At 43.2% G+C, this 23846-nt stretch overlaps 2 pseudogenes across 1 annotated transcript; one reads left to right on the forward strand and one right to left on the reverse strand.

The window, feature by feature from the left end:
• Positions 1-7375: 7375 nt before the first annotated feature.
• On the reverse strand, positions 7376-19472 carry LOC144579634 (homeobox protein TGIF2 pseudogene; annotated as a pseudogene). Its single transcript, XR_013527770.1, has 2 exons — positions 19391-19472; positions 7376-11173 (listed from the first exon to the last, which is right to left on the reverse strand). The product of XR_013527770.1 is annotated as a homeobox protein TGIF2 pseudogene (transcript).
• Positions 19473-20094: 622 nt separating this feature from the next.
• LOC100386602 (pyruvate dehydrogenase protein X component, mitochondrial pseudogene) lies at positions 20095-23381 on the forward strand (annotated as a pseudogene).
• The last annotated feature ends 465 nt before the right edge of the window (positions 23382-23846 follow it).

Raw genomic sequence — 23846 nt, forward strand, 5'->3', positions numbered from 1 at the left:
TGGGGCTTAGACAATGGGGTCTTCTAAATATACAATCATGTTGTCTGCAAATAGAGACAATTTGACTTCCTCCTTTCCTATTTGAATACGCTTTATTTCTTTTTCTTGCCTGATTGCTCTGGCTAGAACTTCCAGCACTATATTGTCTGCAAATAGAGACAATTTGACTTCCTCCTTTCTTATTTGAATACACTTTATTTCTTTTTCTTGCCTGATTGCTCTGGCTAGAACTTCCAATACTATATTGAATAGGAGCAGTGAGAGGGGGTATCCTTGTCTAATGCCAGATTTTGAAGGGAATGCTTCCAGTTTTTGCCCATTCAGTATGATATTGGCTGTTGGTTTGTCGTAAATAGCTTTTATTATTTTGAGATGCATTCCATCAATATCTAGTTTATTGAGGGTTTTTAGCGTAAAGGGCTGCTGAATTTTGCCAAAGGCCTTCTCTGTATCAATTGAGATAATCATGTGGTTTTTTTCTTCAGTTCTGTTTATGTGGTGAATTACGTTTATTGACTTGCATATGTTGAACCAGCCTTGCATCCCTGTGATGAAGCCTACTTGATCACGGTGAATAAGCTTTTTGATGTGCTGTTGCAATCAGTTTGCAAGTATTCTATTGAAGATTTTTTCATCTATGTTCATCATGGATATTGGCCTGAAGTTTTCTTTTCTTGCTGAATCTGTGCCAGGTTTTGGTATCAGGATAATGTTGGTCTCATAAAATGATTTGGGAAGGATTCCCTCTTTTGGGATTGTTTGGAAGAGTTTCAGAAGGAATGGTACCAGCTCCTCTTTGTATATCTGGTGGAATTTGGCTGTGAATCCATCTGGACCTGGGCTTTCTTTGGGTGGTAGCCTCTTAATTGCTGCCTCAATTTCTGCCCTTATTATTGGTCTATTCAGGGTTTTTATTTCTTCCTGGTTTAGGCTTGGGAGGATGCAAGTGTCCAGGAATTTATCCATTTCTTCCAGGTTTACTAGTTTATGTGCATAGAGTTGTTTGTAATAATCTCTGATGATGGTTTGTATTTCTGTGGAATCAGAGGTGATATCCCCTTTGTCACTTTTTATTGCACCTATTTGATTATTCTCTTTTCTTTTTTATTAATATGACTAGTGGTCTATTTTGTTATTTTTGAAAAGCCAGCTCCTAGATTTATTATTTTTTGAAGGTTTTTTTTGTGTCTCTATCTCCTTCGGTTCTGCTCTGATCTTAGTTATTTCTTGCCTTCTGCTAGGTTTTCAGTTTTTTTGATCTTGCTCATCTAGCTCTTTCAATTTTGACAATGGGGTGTCAATTCTGGATCTCTCTGTGCTTCTCATGTGGGCATTTATTGCTATAAATTTTCCTCTAGATACTGCTTTAAGTGTGTACCAGAAATTCTGGTATGTTGTGTCTTCATTCTCATCAGTCTCAAAGAACATCTTTATTTCTGTCTTCATTTCATTGTTTATCCGGTCAACATTCAAGAGCCAATTTTTCAGTTTCCATGAGGTTGTGCAGTTCTGAGTTAGTTTCTGAATTCTGAGTATTAATTTGATTGGACTGTGGTCTGAGAGATGGTTTGTTATGATTTCCGTTCTTTCGCATTTGCTGAGGAGTGATTTACTTCCAATTACGTGGTCAATTTTAGAGTAGGTGCAACGTGGTGCTGAGAAGAATGTATACTCTGTGGATTTGGGGTGGAGAGTTCTGTAAATGCCTATTAGGTTTGCTTTGTCTAGCTCCGAGTTCAAGTCCTGTATATCCTTGTTAATTTTCTGTCTCATTGATCTAATATTGACAATGGGGTGTTAAAGTCTCCCACTATTATTGTGTAGGAGTCTAAGTATCTTTGTAAGTCATTAAGAACTTGCTTTGTATATCTGGGTGCTCCTGTATTGGGTGCGTATATATTAAAGATAATTAGCTCTTCTTGTTGCATTGATCCTTTTACCATTATGTAATGTCCTTCTTTGTCTCTTTTGATCTTTGTTGGTTTAAAGTCTATTTTATCAGAGATGAGAACTGCAACTCCTGCTTTTCTTTTGCTCTCCATTTGCTTGGTAAATCTTCCTCCTTCCCTGTATTTTGAGCCTTTGTGCATCCTTCCATGTGAGATGAGTTTCCTGGATAGAGCACACCGATGGATTTTGGCTTTTTAACCAATTTGCCAGTCTGCGTCTTTTGATTGGGGCATTTAGCCCATTTACAGTTAGGGTTAACATTGTTATGTGTTAATTTGATACTGCCATTTTGATGCTAGCTGGCTGTTTCACCAGTTAGTTGATGCAGCTTATTCATTGTGTCGATGCTCTTTACCATTTGGTATGTTTTTGGAGTGGCTGGTACTGGTTGTTCCTTTCTATGCTTAGCACTTCTTTCAGGAGCTCTTGTAAAGCAGGCCCGGTGGTGATGAAATCTCTGAGTACTTGCTTATTCGCAAAGGATTTTATTTTTCCTTCACTTATGAAGCTTAGTTTGGCTGGATATAAAATTCTGGGTTGAAAGTTCTTTTCTTTTGATGTTGAATATTAGCCCCCACTCTCTTCTGGCTTGTAGGGTTTCTGCTGAGAGATCCACTGTGAGTCTGATGGGCTTCCCTTTGTGGGTAACCCGACCTTTCTCTCTGGCTGCCCTTAGCATTTTCTCCTTCATTTCAACCCTGGTGAATCTGACGATTATGTGCCTTGGGGCTGCTCTTCCTGAGGAGTATCTTTATGGTGTTCTCTGTATTTCCTGGACTTGAATATTGGCCTGCCTTGCTAGGTTGGGGAAGTTTTCCTGGAAAGTATCCTGAAGAGTATTTTCCAGCTTGGATTCATTCTCTCCATCAAATTCAGGTACACCTATCAACATAGGTCTTTTCACAAAGTCCAATATTTCTTGTAGACTTTGTTCATTCTTTTTTACCCTTTTTTCTCTAATCATGCCTTGTCATTTTCTTTCATTGAGTTGATCTTCAACCTCTGATCTCCCTTCTCCTGCTTGGTCAATTCTGCTGTTGAAACTTGTGTATGTTTTGCGAAGTTCTCGTGTTGTGTTTTTCAGCTCCATCAATTCACTTATATTCCTCTCTAAGTTGTTTATTCTTGTTAGCATTTCATCAAATCTTTTTTCAAGGTTCTTAGTTCCTTTGCATTGGGTTAGAACATGTTCTTTTAGCTCAGAGAAGTTTCTTATTACCCACCTTCTGAAGCCTGTTTCTGTCAATTCATCACACTCATTCTCCATCCAGCCTTGTTCCCTTGCTGGTGAGGAGTTGTGATCCCTTGTAGGATGAGAAGTGTTCTGGTTTTGGGTGTTTTCATCCTTTTTGCACTGGTTTCTTCCCATCTTTGTGGATTTATCCACCTGTCATCTTTGTCGTTGTTGACTTTCAGATTGGGTCGCTGAGTGGATGTCCAGTTTGTTGATGATGAAGTTATTTCTTTCTGTTTCTTAGTTTTCCTTCTAACATTCAGGCCCCTCTGCTGAAGGATTGCTGAGGTCCTCTCCAGGCCCTGCTTGCCTTGGGATCACCTGTAGAGGCTGCAGAACAACAAGGGTTTCTGCCAGTTTCTTCTTCTACTATCTTTGTCCCAGAAGGATACCCTCCAGATGTCAGTCTGAGCTGTCATTTATGAGGTGTCTCTCTGGATATACAGAGGGCAGGGTGCTGCTTGAGGAGACAGTCTGTCCTTTATAGAAGCTAATGTGCTGAGCTGTGAGCTCCATTGTTCATTCAGAGCTGCTGGGCAGGTACATTTAAGTCTGCTGCAGCAGAACTCATAAACGCCTTTTTTTTCCCCCAGGTGCTCTGTCCCAGGGAGTTGGGCTTTATTTATAAGTTTCTGTCATGCTGCTGGCTTTTTTCAGGGCTGCCCTGCCCAGCAAGGAGGCAGCCTAGTCACTGTCTGCATGCAGAGGCTTTGCTGAGCTGTCATGGGCTCCACCCAGCTGCCATATGAACTTCCCTGCAGTTCTGTTTATGTGGGTATAGTTAGAACTGCCTCGGCAATGGCGGCTCACCTCTGTAATGGTGGACTCTCTCTGTTATGGCGGGCTGCCTCAGCAATGGCGGACTACCTCCATGGTGGTGGACTGCCTCGGTAATGGTGGATGCCCCTCCCCCACAGAGCTAGACTGTCCTCGGTTCAGCTGTGCTTCCTGTGAAACTCTCAATCTAGAGAGTTTCACATTGCTGTTATTTTTGTGGGGGTGGGACCAGCTGAGCCTGATCACCTGGCTCCCTGCCTCAGACCCCTTTTTTTGTTTCAGTTGAACAGGTGACTCTGTCTCCCAGGTGTTCCAGTTGCCTGTTGCAAAGGTGCCAGGATCTGTGTGATTTCCCATGAGGCGACTCACTGCACCGGCTGAAACAGCCACACTTAAATTCATGGCACTTTTTTGCCCAGAAATCTGGCCTGGCTCCCTGTTTCAGTCCCCTTTTTTTATCAGCTGAATGGGTGACTCTGTCTTCCAGGAGCACCAATCACCAGCTAAAGGGTGCCCTGACCTGTGTATTTTTTGCAAAGACCTGCCATGCCGGGCAAAACAGCCACGTCGGCCAAAACAGCCACACTGACAACCCACGGGGCTCCTCCACCTGGGAGTCTCCTCGTCTGGGGCAAGAAAAATCCATGTGAAAATGCAGCATCCACTCACCCTCTGCGCTTTCGCTGGGAGCTGCAATCCTGAGCTGCTCCTCATCAGCCATCTTGGATCCATCTCCCAGGACTGAGTTATTACGTTAAAAAAAAAAAAAGTGAAGAAGAAGACCTTCTGAAGAAAATAAGATCTTAGGTCACTTTTGAGGTTAGTTCTATTTTTAGTCACTATGCAATATGATTTATACTTAGGTCAAAGGCACATCTATCTTGAATACTCATGATAATCTTTACACAAAAATTAAATCAGAGTTTCAACACATTTGCTCCAAAACGAATAATAAAATAAACAGTTCAGAGATCATTAAAAATGAGAATAAAATAAATATTCAAAATACCAGTGGCTCACTGCTGTAATTCCAGCACTTTAGGAGGCTGAGGCGGATGGATCACTTGAGGTCAGGCATTCGATAACAGCCTGGCCAACATGGCTAAACCTTGTTTCCACTAAAAATACAAAAATTAGCCAGGTGTGGTGGGAGGCACCTGTAATCCCAGCTGCTTGGAAAGCTGAGGCATGAGAATCCCATGAGCCCAGGAGGCAGAGGGTGCAGTGAGCAGACAGCACCACTGCACTCCAGCCCGGGTGACAGAGTAAAGATTTCATCTCAAAACATATAAAAAAAGGCAAAGATACAAGATACTTCTAAAATTACAGACTTTGTTATAAACAAACAAATATGTGTATATCATTATCAGATGCTGATAAATCTAGGTTATAATTTCATTAGCCATAATTTTAGACCAGTCATTCCTCATAACTAGAATTCTCTGTTGTGGCAAGCAGCCAGCCTGCTTGGGATGATATATCATAAAACGATATCATAAACCTTTTCCATTTCACCCCAAACTGGAATATATCTGTCAAGATAAAGTAGTAAATAGTGTCAGGTTTGGCTTTCTGCCTTAAGAAAGAACTAATCAGGCCAAAAAGATTGATAGTGATTGCTATGACTCTTATATCTTTGCACATTTTCTACAGTGACTAGTAGGGGACAAAAGCCAAACATTTGTAAAACTCTAGCCATTAAAAAAAAAAAAACCTTCTTAACCTAGAAACAAGGTGCTAACAAGGTGCTATTGGGATATTTTTTGACCTAGCTGTATTTGAGGAATAGTCTCTCTCTCTTTCTTCCTGTCTCACACATACACATATGCACTCGCACAATTTGAAGTTTCTTCTTATCTTCTTGAACCAATCCTACTGCCATTTTAGCCTTAAACCGATAGCTATTTACTGATTCATTCTGAAAAATCACTTTGCCGACCAGGTGCAGTGGCTTGCACCTGTGGTCCAAGCACTTTGGGAGACTGAGGCAGGAGGATCACTCAAGCCCAGGAGTTTGAGACCAGCCTTGGAAGAGCAAGGCCTCATCTCAACAAATGATTAAAAAAAAAAAAAATTGCCAGGCGTGGTGGCTTATGCCTGTGATCCCAGCTACTTGGAAAGCTGAGGCGGGAGGATCTTTCAGCCCTAGGAATTCAAGGTTGCAGTGAGCTAGAACTGTGCCACTGTGCTTCAGCCTGGACCACAGAGTGAGACCCCTGTCTCAAAGCAAAAAAAAAAACAAAAGAAACAAACAAAAAACAACTGGTATAATTTTAAATCACAAGGTCTAAGTAGATTTACGGCTCAGTATATATTTGGAGAATTCGCAATAGCAAAACAAGCAAAGAAAACAGTATCAAAACCCCATCTCTACTAAAAACTACAGCCAGATGTGGTGGCGCGCCTGTAATCCCAGCTACTCAGAAGGCTGAGGCAGGAGAATCGCTGGAACCTGAGAGGCAGAGGTTGCAGTGAGCTGAGATGGCGCCACTGCACTCCAGCCTGGGCGACAGAGTGAGACTCCATCTCAAAAAAAAAAAAGAAATATATATATATAGTTAATGTAATTATAAGACTACTATATTTTGGGGACTATAATGTATGTATATTTAAAATATATGACAAAAGCCAAGGCAGGTAGATCAGTTGAGGTCAGGAGTTTGAGACCAGCCTGGCCAACATGGCAAAACCCCATCTCTACTGAAAATACAAAAAAATTAGCTGGTTGTGGTGGTGCGTGCCTGTAGTCCCAGCTACTAGGGAGGCTGACGCAGGAGAATTGCTTGAACCAGGGAGGCAGAGCAGATGGCAGTGAGTCAAGATCATATCACTGCACTCTATCCTGGGCAACACTCCATCTCAAAAAATATATATATACACATATATACGTATACATATACATACATATATATGACAGTAATACTATGAAGAATGAATGGGGTAAGTGAAAAAATAGTGCTATATAGTTTTTATTTTATATGAAACAGTATAAGTTATGTATTAGTCACAGAAACATTGTGACAAGTTATGGATGCATAACATAAACACTGAAAATAAGCAACTACTGAAAATAAAAGTATTTTAAAAGCAAATAGAGGACTTATATTTAAAATGACATTATAAATGGTATATACATCAATATATAAAGTAAACTTTATGACAAAGACTATTTCCAGAGTTGAAAGCTACATTTCATAGATAATAGGGGCAATTCATCAGGAAGCATAATAAACATAAATACAAATGCATTTCAATTTATGTAGCTTCAAAATACAAGAAACAAAATTAACAGACTAGAGAAACAAATGTATAGTAATTGCTAGAGATTTTAACTCATGTCCCAGTAATTTGTGGAATAATTTTAATAAAAGTCCAGTAAGAATTCAGAAATTTGGATTTCAATCCCAATCACCTTGACCTAATTGATTTTTATTTGTATATAGTAACTTCAGGATACACATTATTTTAAAGAATACATGAGATTTTCACAAAAATGGATTATGCATAAAGTAAATGTTAACATATTTTTAAAAATTAAAATATTACACAGTAGTTTCTCTAAACACAATGTAATTAAATTGTACATAAATTACAACAAATTAAGAAAGGTCCCCAAATTTTGAAATTAAACACCAAATATATAAAGTATGAGGATAAAAACACAAGGGAAATTTGAAAATGTTATGTTCTAGGCTGACAGATAATGAAAATACAACAAAATTTATAGGATGCAGCTAAGCAGTGTTTAGAGATAAATTGAAAGCGTTAAATCTTGTTTTAGGAAAGAAGGTTTTGAACTGACCACGTTTCTATGTTAAGAAGCTAGGGAAAGAAGAGCAAATTAAACCCAAAATAGATGGTCATTAGAGCAGAAACAAGAAAAATATTAAATAGACAAACAATAAGGAAAATTAACTCAAAAAAAGTTGAATCCTTAGAAAGAGTAATACAATAGAAAATCCCTAAAGATGGATTTTTTTTCTGCTTAAAAAAACAAAAGCAATTTTATTTGACAAAAGACAAAGAAGTTATTTACAGTAGATTTTGTTCAAGTAATCTAATGGGACAACTGTGCTTCTCCTCCAGCTTTATCTTACAACCAAACCCAGGCAGAGTCTGCCCTAACCCAACACCCCATTTTATACAAGGGGGGAATGCCAACCAGAATTCAGCAGCATGGCTTCCTCAGCCCTCAGCACCCTCCACTGCTCAGTGCACGGTGGGGAGGGAAAATCCCACTTCAGCCCAATATACTTCCAGAGCTCTCCACTACAGAAATCCTGCAACAGTTGCATCAGACCTGGGCTCACTGACAGGGCTGGGATGGAAGAGGCTGGGCAAATGGCAGCTTCAGTTAACCTGGAAGCAGCCATGTTCATTCTTCCCCACTGAGCCTGAGGAGGGTGAGGATATCCCTGATCCCCCTGGGGCACACAGGGAGAGGGCAAGGGAGAAAGAAGCCAGAAGGAGGCAACACAGAGAGCCCAGGAAACTTGCCCACCTGGAAAGAGCAAAACTCCCTCTCCTTAAGCAATCCATTCCCACTCCCTCAGCAGGAGATGGGTGACTCAGATGTTGGGGAGCCTCTGTGATGGCTTCAGGGATCTTCCCAGAAAGTAAAGAACTTGTTACTATCTTCCTCCTGGCTAGGCCCAACCACTTTGGTCAATATCCAGGAACCCCTTCTCCCTGTGCCTGAGCTGGTGACTTCAGGAAACTAAAGCCTGGGGGTCCTGATCTATCTTTTGGCCCAGTAACAATGTTATTCAGGACAAAAATATTTCAGCTAATAATAACCTAGAATTAGTTATATATATATGCTAAGTATATATATATAAACTTAGCATATATAAAGATGGGGCATATTGCTGTCCAACACTATCAGCAATGAAACAGCAAAAGAGATTGGACATGGCGGCCCACACCTGTAATCCCAGCTCTCTAGGAGCCTGAGGCAGGTGGATCATGAGATTAGGAGTTCAAGACCAGCCTGGCCAAGATGGTGAAATCCCATCTCTACTAAAAATACAAAATTAGCTGGGTGTGGTGGCAGGCACCTGTAATCCCTGCTACTTTGGCGGCTGAGGCAGAGAACTGCTTGAACCCGGGAGGCAGAGGTTGCAGTGAGCTAAGATCACACCACCGTACTCCAGCCTGGGTGACAGTGGGACTCCACCTCAAAAAAAAAAGAGCAAAACAAAAATGGGGGAGAGGGAGGAGCAGAAGACCAATTGTGGTCTGTTTCACTGGGAAGTTCAGGTCAGGGGCCCCTGCAAGTCCAATTTAAGAGAAAGGTGAAACAAACACACTCCCAGCTAGCAGGCTTCTAACCCTTTTCCAGCAGGAAACTATGTCCCCAAGCAGGAATAGTGGAAAGAGCTGCCTGTTTGGAGGACTTCCTGACCAGCAGATGGCTCACTTCTCTCCAAGTAGGAGGTGCTGGGAGCTTCTGACATTCGAGCCCCTCTAATCCAAGTTCCAAAAGGAACTCAAAACTCAGGGTACAGGGCAAAAGTGTTCAAGAACAAAGGGAAAAATATTAAAGAAAAGAGAAAAAAAAATCCATCGCTTCAGTCTAGTTTACTTCTCCCAGCCCCACAAAAAAACTACAACACAAATTAAAAGAAAATCAAACACTTTTTGATCTTATCCTTCTCTGCTCAGTGCCTAGGTTTAGTCACATTCTGCTGGACTGCCCCCTCCTGTGGCTTTCTACCCTTCTGTGCCTGTGGCAGAAAAGCCAATGCACTCATACAGTTGTTTTTTCTGCCTTTTTTTGGTAAACCGAAACAACCATTTGAAATTTCACACTACTGCAGAGACTCAGCTGGTCCCCAAAATAAAAATACTCCTTTCTTGCAAAACAATCCCCAGTTAGCTGTGGGTCCTTCCCAGTTCACCAGAACTCTTACCACGCAGGGCACTCTTGTTCCCCACACCTGGGCTAACTACTGCGGTCAATGTAAACCACAGCAAAAAAAGGGAGAAACAAAACAGTTTAGCAAAAATCTGAACATTCAACTGGAGTCGGTTCCGGTACACCCACTGGGCTCCTCTTCTTTTGTTCATGCATATGAACTTGGAATGTCCACAAGTGGCTTGACAGAAACAGCATAGGGGTAGCTTGGACCCAGCATAGGACTGAACTTGGCAGCTTTCCTGAGCCTAGCCCAGGAAACCGGGCTGGAACAAAGGTGTCCCAGGGATTCTCTGGAGAAGCAGCAGCAGCAGCAGCAGCACCAGGCTTGTCTCCGATCTCTTGGTCTCATCACTGAGGGGAGGCCTGGAGAAACGGCAGTCAGCAGAGGAGAGAGGTCCCCCATCACAGTGCAGTGGTGCCAACTGGCATCTTCCTGCTGAAGACCTCTGCACAGAGGAAATGATCCCAATGTTTGGCAGTGATCCATAGAAACCCTCTGCATGAAAGGGAACCAAAACGGAAACCCAGGACAGCTGGCTTGGGGCTCAAGCACCCCTCTTGGCAGACGGCTACTGGGGATTTTCAGAGACTGAAGCGATGGGAGTGTGCAGTAATGGAAGTGATGGGTCCTGCTGCTTCTGAAGCTCCATCTCAGCAGCCCTCTGTAGCGCCACCTCCACCAGCAGCTGGAAGCTGCTGAAGTCCTCTTTGTCCTGCCCTGGGGGTGTGGGTGGTGGCATGTTGAAGAGTCCACCTGTGGGGCTTCCAGCCTCAGCCCTGGTCAGCAGGATGAGTGTGCTACCAGGGGTCACCAGGGACTTGGGGGATTCCAGCTCCCCTCGTGAGAAGGGGGCTGCTGGCTTTTCCCCCTGGCCTGAGTGGAGTGGCATGGAGCACACAGACAGGGAGAGCACATTGGTGGGGGCTGGGGCAGACACAGCCAGCACTGAGAGCTGCTGCCATGGGGGAGGGCCACATCCGAGGCCTTACCCCCGCGGCGGGAAATGATAAACTGATTAGGGTCTTTGCCATGCTTCCGAAGCATGTCTGGGAGAAGCCGCCGCCGGGCATTGATGAACCAGTTACGTATCTGCAGCACTAACAAGTTGGTCTGTCCAGAAAGGCTCAGCTTCTCCTGCTCTGAGGGATAGGCGTTGTAGCGGTGCAAGTACAGCCAGTCCCGGAGGATCTTCACTGACTCCTTGGGCAGTTTCCCCTGCGCTTCCTCTTGCCCAACAGGGAGAGGAGGCCTTCATCCTCACCTAGACACTGTCTGACATGGTGTCTAGGGGCTAGGCTGGACCTTGGGTAAGCTCAGGTCTGGCGCAAGAGCAGCCCTCTCCCGGGGTGGGATCCTAGGTAGCTGGGCCCCCACCAGGGCACCGAGCAGGCTTCCCCCCCGGGGGGCTGGAACCGCAGCGCTATCGGGACTCACCAAGATGGATTTAAAATAAGAAAAAAAAAAGGACATATTGACAATATCATGAAATAAAGAGAGACTACATATATCAAACAAATAATGAGAGAATGTAATGATCAACTTTGTACCAATAAATTTAACAAAATATACATAAAATGCACAAATTCCCTGAAAAGTACAGCTTAATAAAAGTGAAATATTAATAAGCAAACTTTGACTGATCCTTCAGCTATTAAATAAACTGAATTTGGACTAAAAAATTCTCCCAAAACAAACCAAAAAAGCCCTCTAAACCAAGTTGGTTTTGCTGATGATTTCTAGTGAATAGGTTTCAGTGGACTAAAATGTTGGCAGTTCTGGGTCCCTTCCCTGAGGCTCAAGAGAGGATTCCATGCACTCACCTATTCCAGATTCTAGAGGCTGCCTCCACTCCTTGGCTTGTGGCTGTCTTCCATTTTCAGAGCCAGCAAAAGCCAATAAAGTCATTCTCACATTGCATCACTGTGATTCTGACTCTTCTACCCTCTTCCACATATAAGGACTTTCGTGATTACATTGTGCCTACCTGGATAATCTAGGATAATCTCATAATTTTAAATTCAAGAGATTAGCAACCTTAATTTCAACTGCTACTTTAATTTCTGGGGATTAGGGCATGGACATTTTGGGGAGACAGTATTCTGCCTATCACAATCTGTATCTCCACATACTAACAACTCACTCCTTGTTACTTCAGAATGAATTGCAGGTGTCTTACTTCAGAACAAATCGCAGACATCATATCATCTCATTCAGAGCTATTTCAGTATGTTTTTTTTTTTTTAATAAGGGTTCTATTAGCCAGGCCTAGGGCAAGTCCCTGTAGTCCCAACTATTTGTACTCTAGTGCAAGGACTGCTTGAGCCCAGAAGTCAAGGCTCCAGTGAGCTTTGATAGAGGAAAACCCCATCTTGAAAAAAACATATATGTGTGTGTGTGTGTGTGTATTATTATAAATAGAAAACAATCACACCTAAAAAAATTATTAGTTTATTGCCTAGGTGCAGTGGCTCACACCTGTAATCCCTAGCACTTTGAGAGGCCAAGGTGAGTGGATTACTTGACCTCAGGAGTTCAAGACCAGCCTCAGCAACATGGTGAAACCCCATCTCTACAAAAAATACAAAACTTAGCCAGGCGTGGTGGTGCATGCCTGTAGTCCCACCTACTTGGGGGGCTGAGGCGAGAGGATCGCTTGAGCCCAGGAAGTGGAGTTGGAGTGAGCCGAGATCACAACACTTCACTTCAGCCTGGGGGACAGAGTGAGACCTTGTCTCAAAATAATAATTGATAATTTCTTTAAATTATCAATTATTAAGAGTAACTATTCAGTAATTATTTAAATTACTCTTATTCTAATATAATTTTTAAACTATTTTATAATTTGTTTGAAACAATTCAAATGGGATTCATACATGACACTGAATAATATTCTATTAAAAGGACATTTCTGAGATTTCCTAATATTAAAGTATTTTAATTATACTTTGACTAAATACATACAAACATGAAACCAGAGCTAAATTCCTTAAATGTGAACTTCATACATTTATAAAATCAGAAATATTCTTGAAACAAACCTATGACCCCAGTTAGAGAAACACCGTTCCCGCATTGTCTGCATAGTTCATTTTGAAATTAAAAATTTGTATGTCTTATGAGAGCTCATTTTTGCCTAAACAATTGCTTACTTTCTTTGTTTAATAGTTATTTTTACGTACGCATTTGGTCACCTACTATATGCCAGTCACTTTTCCTAGCGACCAGAAACAAAAAAGGAGAAGACTTGTTAATAGCTCATAGTGAACTTTTCAAAAAAATTTCTATTATCAGAACAACTGCAATATGAGCTCTGTGAAGATGGCAGCCAGCTCCTAGGGATCTTTGGTTCCCCAGGAGGCCAAACAGAGTGCATTTACAAAGTCATTAATCAACATTCAATAATTAATTAGAGTTAGATGCCTATATTTTAACCACTCAGTTAAATGTGACAGGTAGACCTGGACAGGAAGAACCATGTTACTATACCGTATTCTCTTTTCTACTGAAAAGAAGAAGAGGTGAGTCCGTGTGTGTGTTGGCAGTTATGGTGAAGACATGGTTCCTCGGTGAAAACAACATGTGTAACAGCCGTCATGGTAACTTGGAACCAAGCAAGTTATAAAGCTGACCTCCTCTGTGCAGATCCTTCCCAGTCCGTATAATAGATGAATAGCTATTATGGGTCAACAGTGAAGAATAGGTTTTGCTCAAAACAGCCCAACATTTTCAGCTTTTTGGGGACAGTGAACATTTATCACTGATTATTAATCCTTTCTGGAGTCCATTTCAAGGCTAACAAGGTTCTTTTCTTGATTTCTTTTTTCTTTGTGTATCAGGCCCACAGTCTGACTCATTCAGAAAAATGTTTAGTTTCCGGGGCTATGCTAGGTATGTATCTCCTGGGTATTTAATCATGGAACTGCATGGGAGGTGAGTCCCAGATCCTAAGACTAACTTGCTACCCTCTAGAGAGACTCTTTGGCTTGCATTGTTAAATGACATCTGGTACAAATTTCAGTATAACACCTGATAAGGATTAGACATTAATAGACAGCAATGAATTTTGGTTTTTGTTTTTTCTTTTTTTTTTTTTTGAGACAGAGTTTCACTCTTATTGCCCAGGCTGGAGTGCAATGGCGCGATCTCGGCTCACCTCAACTTCCTGCCTCCTGGGTTCAAGCGATCCTCCTGCCTCAGCCTCTGGAGTAGCTGGGATTACAAGCAGGAGCCATCACACTTGGCTATTTTTGTATTTTTAGTAGAGATGGGGTTTCTCCATATTGTTCACGAACTCCTGACCTCAGGTGATCCACCCACCTCCATCTCCCAAAGTGATGGGATTATACGCATGAGCCGCTGCTCCGAGCCAGTAATACATTTTTAAACAATAGATTAATCTATTAATTCTCAAAAAGCAAAGGCCTCAGGAAAGTATAGTCAGAGAATACAAATGGGTTTGAAACACACAGCAAGTGTTGCAACTGTCCAAGTGGGTAGGTAAAATTTGGTGGCCTTGAGAATGGGACCCTAGTGACACTAAAAAAGGAGCCCTATATCCTAATTACATAAATCTGGGGTACTCACGTATGCTCATGCTCATCCCTGTCTATAGGGTAAATCCCTTAAATGCAGAGACCGGGTTGTGCATGCACCCAGCTGTGCAACTCAAAGTCTCTTTATAGACCAACATCATCAGCATCATCTGGGAGCTTATGAGAAATGCAGCATCACAGGTCCCACCCCTGACACACTGAATCAGGATCTGCATTAAAAAGTATCTTCAGGCTGGGCACAGTGGCTCAAGCCTGTAATCCCAGCACTTTGGGAGGCCCAAGGTGGGCAGATCACATGGGGTCAGAAGTTCAAGACCAGCCTGGCCAACATGGTGAAACCCCATTTCTACCAAAATACAAAAATTAGCTGGGCCTGGTGGTGGGCGCCTGTAATCCCAGCTACATGGGAGGCTGAGGCAGGAGAATCCCTTGAACCAGGAAGTGGAGGTTTCAGTGAGCTGAGATTGCGGCACTGTACTCCAGCCTGGGTGACAGAATGAGATTCTGGCTCAAAACAAAACGAAATCTTCAAGTGATTCGAATATGTATGAAAGTTTAAGAAACACTCCTCTATAGTACTAGCATAGTGGCTTATGTACCATAAGACTCACTACACGTATTTAATTACCCTCGTAAAACAAAAGCATAGTAAACTGTAAATTGGCTAGGTGTATAGATCCGAGAGCTACAGCAGTCTGAGAGAAAGATAAAAGCAGGCACACTGTAACAACACGCACCCACCAAAGGTACTGTGGGGTGTTTTTATCCATCATAATGATATGCCAAAAGAATAGATGTTCTAGAGCATCTACTCTCTTTTCTTTTTCCTTTTTTTTTTTTTTTTTTGAGACTAGGTGTCATTCTGTCATCCAGGCTGGAGGGCAGTGGCACAATCCTGTCTCATGGCAGCCTCAACCTCCTGGGCTCAAGCAATCTTCCTACCTCAGCCTCCCAAGTCACTAGGACTATAGGCATGTGACACCAGGCCCAGCAAATTTTTTTTTTTTTTTAAGAGATGGAGTCTCTAAATGCTGCCCAGGCTGGTCTTGAACTTCAGGCCTCAAGCAATTCTCCTAAAATGGCCTCCTAAAGTGTAGAGATTAAAGGCATGGCCCAGCATGGTGGTTCATGCCTGTAATCCCAGCACTTTGGGAAGCCGAGGCAGGCGGATCATGAGGTCAGGAGTTCAATACCAACCTAACCAACATGGTGAAACACCTTCTTTATTAAAAATAAAAAATTACCCAGGCATGGTGGCAAACGCCTGTAATCCCAGCTACTCAGGAGGCTGAGGCAGGAGAATTGCTTGAACCTGGGAGGCAGAGGTTGCAGTGAGCCAAGACTGCGCCACTGCACTCCACTCCAGCCTGGGCAACTGAGTGAAATTCGGTCTCAAGAAAAAAACAGGGGATGGGGGGCATGAGCCACTGTGCCTGGCCAGGTATCTGCTTTCAAAGTGAGATGTTTGCCCCTGGAGGTATACAAAACAATTCAATGGTATAGAAAAAGAAAATATTAGAATTTTTCTTTACTAATTTTTAATGGAGCTGTACTAATAGTTTAGTATTCAGATTGAATACTAAAGGAAGGAGGGAAGGAGGGAGAATGGGAGGAGGAAGGAAGGGAAAGAAGGAAAAAAAGGAGGAAGAAAAAGGGCTGGGTGTGGTGGTTCACACCTGTAATCCCAGCACTTTGGGAGAATGAGGTAGGTGGATCATCAAGTCAAGAGATCAAGACCATCCTGGCCAACATGGTGAAACCCCTTCTCTACTAAAAATACAAAACTTAGCTGGGCGTGGTGGCATGTGCCTATAGTCCCAGCTACTCAGGAGTCTGAGACAGGAGAATAGCTTTAACCTGGGAGGCAGAGGTTGCAGTGAGCTGAGATTACACCACTGCACTCCAGCCAGGCAACAGAACAAGAATCCATCTCAAAAAGAAAAAACACAAAGAAGGAAAGGAAGAAAGAAATTTTAGAATATTGGGGCACAAAGAAGGAAGTCATAGTGCAGGATCAGGAATTAGAACAGCTTTAGACCTCTCCACAGCAACACAGAAGCAAGAACACAATGAAAGAATGCCTTTGTAATTTTGAAGACAAATTATTTTTATTTCAGAATTCAATATCCAATCAAATTATTAATCAGTGTGAGAAGAGAATACAGATATTTTCAGACATGGAATTTCTCAAAAAAAGAAAAATTACTTCCCAGAAAGCTCTTTTTCAAAAAGCTATAGATATGCTTCATTAAAATACAGTTATGAAGGAAGAAAGAGGAAAACATGAAGTACAAAAGTCAGGAGATCAAAACCAGGAGCAAGGGGAGGCAAAGATAAAGGGAAATCCTGGATAAGTGGAGAAGGCAAGGCCAGGCACAGTAGTCCACGCCTGTAATTTCTGCACTTTGGGAGGCCAAGGCAAGAGGATCACTTGAGGCCAGGAGTTCAAGACCAGCCTGGGCAACATAGCAAAACCCCATCTCTACATAAAAACAAAAACAAAAACATAAAATGTTAGCCGGGCATGGTGGCGCTTGCCTGTAGTCTTAGCAAGTTGGCAGCCTGAGGCAGGGGTATTGCTTGAGACTGGGAGGTTGAGGCTACAGGGAGCCATGATCTTACCACTGTACTGCCACCTGAGCAAGACCCTGTCAAAAAAAAAAAAAAAGAAAACAAAAAAGAAAAGTAGAGAAGGCAATGCTCCTGTGTGGGGCAAGTTGGAAGACTCTGGGAGACACTTCTGCAAAGATGATATTGACAGACTCCCTAAGGTGAGTGAGCACATTTAGAGGCTCAGGCAAACTGACAGAAGGCTTGGGGTTGATAGTGATTAATATATAACATTTATGGTGTGCTATGATGTAGGCAGACACTCTTCTAAGACACTTTGCATTGAAAACTTATGCAGTAGATGTATTTATTGTACCTATTTTACAGAAAAGGAAAGTGGAGCAGATAAACTAGATAGCCCAAGGTCACACAGCTAGTAAGAATCAGCACAGGCAATCTGACTGCAGAAACTTTTTATTTTTATCTTCATATTTTTTTCTCTCCATTTCCACAGGTATCAACAGAGACTTACCTGAAACTATCATTTTATACTAACTCCCCAAGGGCATAGAAATGTTGCCAATTAAGAAAAAGAAGAAACCATTTAACTTCAGGAAAAGCAGAAAATTATGTAAGAAAGGAAAAATAACTACAAATGTCTACATGGTGGTGCTGTAAATGGCATTTTCATCGTCATAATAACATAAATATTGAATAATAATCTAACTAATATGCAGTGATATTTAAATTACTAAGGCTGGGCACAGTGGCTCATGCCTGTAATTCCAGCACTTTGGAAGGACAAGGCAGGCGGATCACTTGGGGTCAGGAGTTCGAGACCAGCCTGGCTAACATGGTGAAACTCTGGCTCTACTAAAAATACAAAAATTGGCCAGGCACGGTGGCTCACGCCTGTAATCCCAGCACTTTGGGAGGTTGAGGTGGTGGATCACCTGAGGTCAAGAGTTTGAGACCAGCCTGGCCAACATGGTGAAACCCTGTCTCTACCAAAAACACAAAAATTAGCCAGGCGTGGTGGCCTGCGCCTGTAATCCCAGTTACTCTGGAGGCTGAGGCAAGACAATCACTTGAACCTGGGAGGCAGAGGTTGCAGTGAGCCGAGGTCGTGCCACTGCACTCCAGCCTAGGTGATAAGAGTGAGACTCTATCTCAAAAAAAAAAATTAGACGAGCGTGGTGGCGGACAACTGAAATCCCCGCTACTTGGGAGTCTGAGGCAGAAGAATCGCTTGAACTCAGGAGGCAAAGGTTGCAGTGAGCCTAAGTTAAGCCATTGCACTCCAGGCTTCGTGACAGGGTGAGATTCTGCCTCAAAAAAAAAGAAAAAAGAAAGAAAGAAACTAAAAAAAAAACAAAAAAACCATTGGGAGATGTGGAGGGGCACAGTGGAAATAGAGAGAGGAAGGAAAGCTACATTCTCAACTTTTTTTCTTTTAGAGACAGAGTCTGGCTCTATCGCCCAGGCTGCATGGAGTGCAGTGGCGTGATCTCAGCTCACTGCAGCCTAAAATTTCTGGGCTCAAGTGCTCCTCCCACCTCAGCATCCTGAGTTGCTGGGACTACAGGTGTGAGCTGCCACGCCTGGCTACATTTGTGATGTTTCGTCAAGACCAGCTTCCCCGATGTTGCTCAGGCAGGTCTTGAACTCCTAAGTTCAAAAGGATCAACTAACGAATTGAAAGTGCTGCCCTCTGTGGAACCAAAAATGGAGTAGACAGTCTAGAGAGTTCTGTTTACTTTAGCAAGTCTTTTGGAATTGGCTGATTCTTTAAACAATGTATATTGTCTAGATTTGTGCATGCATTTAAACTATATAGCTACATGATTAAAATAAAAATTATAAAACAAAAAAAAGTGAAGTTACAAATTTTAAGGGGAAAATCACCTACGTTTTCTTCCAGTCTGTGTCCTTGTCCTCAAGGATATATGTGCTGGCTGGGTTCTTTGGAAAGCAGGAAATAAAACAGAATCAGGAATGCAAATGACAATTGGGGAAGAAAACTTGTGAAAGGAAAAGCTAGAGGCCAAGCACAGTGGCTCACGCCTGTAATCCTGGCACTTTGGGAGACTAAGGCAGGCTGATCACTTGAGGCCAGGAGTTCGAGACCAGACTGGGCAACATGGTAAAACCTCGTCTCTACTAAAAACACCAAATAACTAGCCAGGTGTGGTGGCAGGAACCTGTAATTACAGCTACTCGAGAGGCTGGGGCATGAGAATTGCTTGAACCCGGGAGGCAGAGGCTGCAGTGAGCCAAGATCAGGCCACTATACTCCAGCCTGGGGAACAGAGCGGGACTCCGTCTCGAAAAGAAAAGAAAAGAGCCCGCGACCCCCCGCCCAGCTCCAGCCGCCGCGTCCCGGCCGGGCCTCCCCTCGGGCATACCGGGCACCGGCGGCCCCGCCCCTACCTGCGCGTCGCATCTCCGAGAACAACAGTCTCCCTCCCGAGCGTCACAGCCAGACATGGCCCAGACCTGGGACCCGCGCGGCCTCCAGGCTCCGCACAGCTTTGCGCGCGGGGCTTAGCGTGGGATCAGGCAGCTAGGCCGCAAATGCAGTCAGGCGGCTCTGAGGGCAGTCCGGGGGCGGGGCGAACGGGGCTGAAGCCGGGGTCCGGTAAGGCCCCGCCGGCGAGGATATCCAGCGGCGCACCACGGCGCTCGGGAGGCGTGGCCAACGTGGTTGGAGGCGGGGCTAGGAGGGCTGCAATTAGACCCAAAGGCACCGCGAGCGTCTCCAGGCGCGGCCAACCATGCGGAGGCGGGGCCAACCATGCGTGGGCGTGGCCAACCATGCGGAGGCGGGGCCAACCATGCGGAGGCGGGGCCATGATGCCGGACGTCGGACTGTGCTGCGGGCAGCTCATGAGAAAGCCTTGAAGATGGCGGCCTCCGAGGAGCTGGGATCATCCCGAAGCCACTGCCTGCTGTGAAACCATCTCCAACTGGGACTCGCGGCTGCTGCGTTACCTCGTGGGCTTCTCTGGCCGCTGAAGCGTACCAGGGCTGGTGAAGGGGGCTGTTGGGTGGTGTGTAAGCCGCGGATCCAGTTGGAGATGGTTTCACAGCAGGCAGTGGCTTCGGGATGATCCCATTAAGATACTAATGCCGTCACTGGGCCGGGCGCGGTGGCTCACGCCTATTATCCCAGCACTTTGGGAGGCCGAGGCGGGTGGATCACGAGGTCAAGAGATCGAGACCATCCTGGTCAACGAGGTGAAACCCCGTCTCTACTAAAAATACAAAAATTAGCTGGGCACGGTGGCGCGTGCCTGTAATCCCAGCTACTCAGGAGGCTGAGGCAGGAGAATTGCCTGAACCCAGGAGGCAGAGGTTGCGGTGAGCCGAGATCGCGCCATTGCACTGCAGCCTGGGTAACAAGAGCAAAACTCTGTCTCAAAAAAAAAAAAAAGATACTAATGCCATCACTGTCTCCCACAATGGAAGAAGGAAACATGGTGAAATGGCTGAAAAAGGAAGGCGAAGCGGTGAGTGCTGGAGATGCGTTGTGTGAAATTGAGACTGACAACGCTGTGGTTGCCTTAGATGCAAGGGATGATGGAATCTTGGCCAAAATTGTGATTGAAGAAGGAACTAAAGATATACAATTGGTTTGATAGAAGAAGAAGATTGGAAACACGTTGAAATTCCCAAAGATGTAGGTCCTCCACCACCAGCTTCAAAACCTTCAGAGCCTCGTCCCTCACCAGAACCACAGATTGCCATCCCTGTCAAGAAGGAACACACACCCAGGATACTACAGTTCCGTTTAAGGCCAGCTGCCTGCAATATTCTGGAAGAACACTCACTGGATGCTAACCAGGGCACAGCCAATGGTCCTCGGGGGATATTCACAAAAGAGGATGCTCTCAGACTTGCCCAGTTGAAACAGATGGTGGCCAAGATTACCGAGTCCAGATCAACCCCAGCCCCTGCAGCCACTCCCACAGCACCTTCACCCCTACAGGCCATAACCGGGCCATCTTATCCCCGGCTTATGATCCCACCAGCATCCACTCCTGGACAACCCAATGCAGTGGGCACATTCACTGAAATCCCCGCCAGCAATATTCCAAGAGTTATTGCCAAGAGATTAACTGAATCGAAAAGTACTGTACCTCATGCGTATGCTACTGCTGACTTTGACCTTGGAGCTGTTTTAAAAGTTAGGCAAGATCTGGTCAAAGGTGACATTAGAGTATCAGTAAATGATTTTATCATCAAGGCAGCAGCTGTTACCCTTAAACAAATGCCAGATGTTAAAGTGAGCTGGGATGGAGAGGGCCCAAAGCAACTGCCATGTGTTGACATTTCAGTGGCCGAGGCAACAGATAAAGGCTTCATTACACCAGTCATTAAGGATGCTGCTGCTAAGGGTATCCAGGCTCTGTAAAGGCTCTATTCGAAGAAAGCAAGAGATGGAAAATTGTTGCCTGAAGAATACCAAGGAAGCTCTTTTTTTTTAGTATTTCCAACTTGGGGATGTTTGGCATCGATGAATTTACTGCAGTGATTAACCCTCCTCAGACCTGCATTTTGGCTGTTGGGAGGTTGCGACCTGTGCTGAAGGTCACTGAGTGAAGAGGGAAATTCCAAACTGCAGCAGCGCCAGCTCATCACAGTCACAATGTCAAGTGACAGTTGAGTGGTCGATGAGGAACCGGCAACCAGATTTCTTAAAAGTTTTAAAGCAAACCTAGAGAATCCTATCCGACTTGCCTAATCCTCAAAGATTTGAGATGGTGTTTGGCTTAGTCGATTCAGCAGTTTTTACCAATAAACGAAGCTTATAGAAAAACAACTAGGTATTTTAGTATGAAGTGGATGAAATGTTTACTTAAGATGAAAGCATTTGACCCAGGGTGTCTTCATTTCCAATTTGGGTTTAATGTTATAAAATAAATGATGATAAACTGTAACTAATAAAGGAAGTAGAATATTTGGTTACTCAAATCCATTTTTAACCTCTGGTTCTGTATAAAGGGAATATTAAACGAGATGTAAAGCAAAGTATATGTTTGGCTCCTTTGAGCATTTTAGAATATTTGGGAATGTATGACACATGTAAAATTTAAAAATGGTTACAACTCTTATCATAATTGTGTTGAAGTTAGAAGTGATCTTCAAAGAGATACCCATTAACTTAGCACTGGGACCTCACTTTTACAAGCACTGCTGTAGATATACTTGAAGAATTTAATATGCACAGATGTTTATTCTGGATAATAAATAAGGATCACACTGTACTAGGGGTTATGGCAACATTATTGAATTTTTACGTACATAAAGCCATACGTTTAGGCTTTCTATGTTTTCTTTTTCACTTGTGTAACACTGTGAACTTCTAAAGTGAAAGAATAAAAGAAGCATGAATGAAAAGAAAGACATTTCAAAACAATGGTTCAATGAAAACTATAGTTAAAGCATATAAACCTTTCTATGTAAACTGCTAGCCTTCATCTTGAATTGGGATATATTTAAATAAATTGTGTTATCTCTTGCCAAAAAAAAGAAAAGAAAAGGCTAGCACATAACAGCAGGGGGAGCTGTCAGACTGCCACGCGGAATTGACAAAATCCCCAGCACAGTGGGGAGCTCCCGCGCAAAGATTAAAGGAATTTCACACTGGAAGGGATTGGGCGAGCCATTGTTCCACCACCTAGCTCAGACATTCGGAAAAGAGAAGGACCTCGGTTTGAATATCTAGCTGGAGGCTATCAACTCACCACTTCTGGAAGCTGGGCAGCCAGTCCTTTTTTAAAAAAAATCAATACATAATAATTTTACGTATTTATGCGGTACATGTGATATTTTGATATATGTATGGACTATGGAATGATCAAATTAGGGTAATTAAGGTATCCATCAGCTTAAACATTACCAATCTTTTGTGTTGGAAACATTCTAAATCTTCTAGCTATTTCAAAACATACAAGAGATCATTAACTATTGTCACCCTTCTGTGCTATCAAATAGAACTTATCCTTCTAAATCTATAACCATTTTTATAACCATTGACCTACCTCTCCTCATCCCCACACCCGACATTTCTCAAAGAAAGACATACAAATGGCCAACAGGTATATTAAAAACATACCTCAACATCACTAATTAGGAAAATGTAAATCAAAGCCACAATTAGATATATCACCCCAGTTAAAATGGCTATCATCAAAAGGCAAAAAATTACATGTGCCGGTGAGGATGCGGAGAAAGGGGAATGCTGGTACACTGTTGGTGGAAATAAAATACAGTAACTCTTTTCTTGAAGAGAGATTTGAAGTGTCTCAGTGTCGGTCATAGTATTTTTTTCTGTTAAATGTACATCCACGGCGCACATGTATTCACGTACTGCTCGCTGTTTACTTTGCATTCACCTACTTCAACTTTTTTTTTTGCAATTTTATAACTTTATTTGATGTATTTGACAATCAGCAATTAATTCTCATCCACATTGATGGTCTGTAGAGGTTTTGAAAGTGATAAGAGGTACACAGGTAACCAAAGTACAGAGCTTATTTGGTGAAACTTCATCCTCATTACGTTTTCTGGACAACCACAAGCGGATTCCTTTGGCCCAGACAGCTCTGTGGAGCCTGGTATTAATGCACACATCTGGGGTCCCCATCTCCTTCATGGCAAACTTCCAAATCTCTTTGAGGGCCTGAGGGACACGCCTCTTGAAGCCCACTCCATGGATGCGCTTGTGAATGTTGATGGTGTATTCTCGGGTCACCACCTCATTAATGGCAGAATGGCCCTTTTTCTTCACTCTACCCTACTTTGCTGGAGCCATTCTGCCAGGTCCAAGTTGGAAAGGAAGCCACCTTTTATAATCAT

Source organism: Callithrix jacchus, chromosome 15, assembly GCF_049354715.1.
Source record: "Callithrix jacchus isolate 240 chromosome 15, calJac240_pri, whole genome shotgun sequence".
Lineage (NCBI taxonomy): Eukaryota > Metazoa > Chordata > Mammalia > Primates > Cebidae > Callithrix > Callithrix jacchus.